Source organism: Mus caroli, chromosome 6 (assembly GCF_900094665.2).
Source record: "Mus caroli chromosome 6, CAROLI_EIJ_v1.1, whole genome shotgun sequence".
NCBI classification, from domain to species: Eukaryota; Metazoa; Chordata; class Mammalia; order Rodentia; family Muridae; genus Mus; species Mus caroli.
In genome coordinates, this window is record NC_034575.1 from 133,071,794 (window position 1) to 133,075,471 (window position 3,678).

Consider the following 3,678-nt stretch of genomic DNA (forward strand, 5'->3'; position numbering starts at 1 on the left):
AAGAAGAAGAAGAAGAAGAAGAGCAGGAGGAGGAGGAGGAGAAGGAGAAGGAGAAGGAGAAGGAGAAGGAGAAGGAGAAGGAGAAGGAGAAGGAGAAGGAGAAGGAGAAGGAGAAGGAGAAGAGGAGGAGGAGGGGAGAGAGACAGAGGACACAGAGACAGAGAATATAGAGATAGAGACAGAGAACACAGAGACCGTCACCGGAAAGCCCACACGTCATTATGGGGTTTGCAATGACTTGCCCTGAGGTGCTGGCACTGCAGCACACATTCCAATCCCCCAGATCTAGCAACAGGCAATAAAATGAACCTTGGTTTAGCTGGGCTTGTGGCACATAACTTACGGCTTATAACCCCAGTGCTTAGGAAACTGACACCAGAAAGTTGTCACAAACCTTTTAGGCCTGTTTGGGATACAGAAGACTCTGCCCCTCCCCCTTACAAGAAAAACAGATGGGGCAAGCTCAGCCCTTCTGAGGGAGAGGCAAGACAACCAGGAGTTCAAGGCCAGCCTTGGGCCACATAGTAAAAATAAGGCCAGCCTGGGTTACACAAGACCCCCTTTCCACTCCTCACCTCCACAAAAGAAGAAACAGTTTTTAAAAATGAAGCGTTAGTAGGTGTGGTGGTGTGCACCTGTAATCCTAGTACACAGGAGATAGATACAGAACGATCAAGAGTTCAAAGTCATCTTTAGCTACTTGGTGGGTTTAGGGTTAGCCTGGGCTACATGAGAAATTGTCTCTAAATAAATAAATGAAATTGAGGAAGAAGAAGAAGACTGGGGGAGGGGGAGGGGAGATGATGCTTTAATGGAATTTGTTACCACACATGCAAGCAACCCCTCCTGCTCCCAGCTGTCTCCCTCTCTGGTCTCTTCCATGCATTGATGTACTGGTTCCGCTGGACTTGTTACAACTCAATTCAAAGCACCTCTCTGATGACTCAGGGTAGCTGTGCGTGAGCTCAGAGACAATGCTTGCACCCAGCACCATCTCCCCCCACCTACATAAAGCTGTGCCTCAGCCCTTCCCTCGCTAAGATGGAATGACTGTAGTGTGCCGCCATCTTTCTGGGTTACCATAATGCACGTGAATGCCCTTGGCTGGAGCTCTCAAAAGCATTCACAATGGTGGGGTCTTACCAGGACATACTTGAAGCCACAGTCCAGGTTCTGACTGAAGACTGGTTAATCTGAAATCACTGATGAGCAGAGCTGAGACCGTGGTCAGCCTTGGGCACACTAAGCAAACATGGAGTGATTGGCTCTAGATCTGACGTGCTGCTCAAAGACCTAGGAGAATGGCAGATTTATCTTCTCTCATCCTGTCAGCCTGATTTTGTTACTGACAATCTCAGCTGCCATCTCGGACCATGAAGAAGCAAGAAGAAGAAAAAATTCCATAGGAAGGGGGCTGGAGAAATGGCTCAGTGGTTAAGAACATTGGTTGATCTTCTAGAGGACCTGGGTTCGATTCCCAACACTCACACAATGGCTCACAATGATCTGTTAACTCCAGTTTTAGAGGATCCCGTAATATCTTATGGTCTCCTTGGGCACTGCATGTACCTGCTACATACATATACATGCCTGCTACCATATACCCCCAAATACCCTCACACGAAATAAAGTAAAAATAAAAAAAAATACCACACAGGACAGAAAATCCTGGTAAAGGTGCTTGCTGTTAAGCCTGAGGACCCAAGTTCAGTCCCTGGAACCCACGTGGTGGAAGGAGAGACCCGACTCTAGCAAGTTGTCCTCTGACCTCCAAATGTGTCCACAGCACATAGGCTCAGGTGCACACACATATACAACACAAAATCAATGTGAAAAAGCAAAGGGGAGGAGCTAGGTTGTCAGACATCTCTAATAGATCGCCTGTAGAGGCGTTTGACTAACATCTTATCAATCACTCGGCCCAAAATAAACCATGTATAACATTTCCAACATGACAATAGAAGTAGACAAAATAAAACCAGAACACTGACACATCGCAACAAAGTTAGAAGTCAGTTTAATATATGTAAATGTATTCATGGTCTCCAATAGTTACATAAACATATGTTAGAAAAACATTGGTAGACAGCAGCTTTGATGGACCAAAAAAACCAACCCACTCCTAAGGGTTTTAGATGTCTGTGAGCCTGTGCTGGGACTCTGGCCTGAGCAGTCCTGGTACCACTGGGAAGTCTAAGCTAAGGCATATGCTGGTCCCTCTGACTGGGGGCGTGCCCATTACCCTAGCCTGAATATTGACTCCATTTATCTGCATCTCATTTGCATGTGTGGGCTGTTTTTAGAATTCCAGGGTGCACAGCATGGCAGATGGGGCTGGAAACATTCGATCTGAGAGGAGAGGAGAGGATGCCGTGGGCACGTCACCATCATCACAGATAACGCTTGGCTGTGTGCTTATTCACAGTCGGGCTCTGCTTAATGCACTTTAGTTCCATGTAAATGAATACATGGGGACACTCTAGGCATGATTATTATTGTCACCCCCTCATATACACACTTATTTAGTGCCTGCATTCTTGAAACACCAGGAGACCGAGTTATGTCCACTAAGGCGAAGCTGCCAGGCAGCGGGGCTGGCAGTCAGGGTAGGTGGGCTGTCTCAGATCTGGGATTGACAGCAGTGTGCTGCTTCCTGACTGCCCGATAATCACCGCAGAGCAGGTGCCCAGCTGCTAGCCATTTTCAGGAGGCGAAGCCTAAAGCAGCTTCCTGTGAAGTTGAGCTTCTCTCTTGCTAGCTAGGGGTTTCCATGAACGATGCTATGTTGGGGCTGTAGTGGGGTTCTGTTTGATAATGATGGACCAGGCAGGCTCGAAAGATCTCAGAGCTCTTTGAATTTGCAGATCTGGCCTGTTGTGATATAATAACCAACTAATAGGATCTAGGATCACCTAAGACACAACATTATGCGAGCCAGGCTGGCCTGAAACTCAAAGGCCTCTGCCTCAATATCTTGAGTGCTGGGGTTTCAGTGTGCATACACTGCCACGGCTGGCGAAATACCATGTCACCAAACCAGGCCCCTTTTTACCTATGCCAATTATAACAAGTAATGGGTTTTTCAAAAGAGAAAGTTTATTCAGGAGCTAGAGAGATGGCTCAGCCTTTAAGACCCAGAGGGCCCAGGTTTGATTCCCAACACCCACATGGAGGCTCTTAGCCACCTGGAACTCAGGTTCCAGGGAATCCGATACCTTCTTCTTGTCTCCTTGGGCACCAGGCACACATGTGATGCACATACATTCATGCAGACAAACACTCATACATATAAAATAAAATGAGTAATTTTTTAAAGGCAAATTTATTCATGAAGTGGCTGTGCATGTGAAGATAGACCTCAGACCTAGCTACCTCATCAGGACAGGATTTGGGGGTGTTTATGTGATAAAGATGTAGCGTGAGCCAGGAATGGGGGCTCTAGATAGTAGAGACAGGATCCTAGAGGCTGAGGCAGGAGGATTTCATGAGTATTAGATTAATCCTGGTGTGTGTGTGTGTGTGTGTGTGTGTGTTTGCTGAAGTGTGGGTAAAGATGGTGAGGGTGAGAGGTAAAGTAGTCTGCAGTCTTTATGGATGTGTCCAGTCTGCACAGCTCTTTCCAGAATGCATGCTCAGTATAGCTGACTGTGGAGAGGCAGACCTTTGATCCCAGCATTG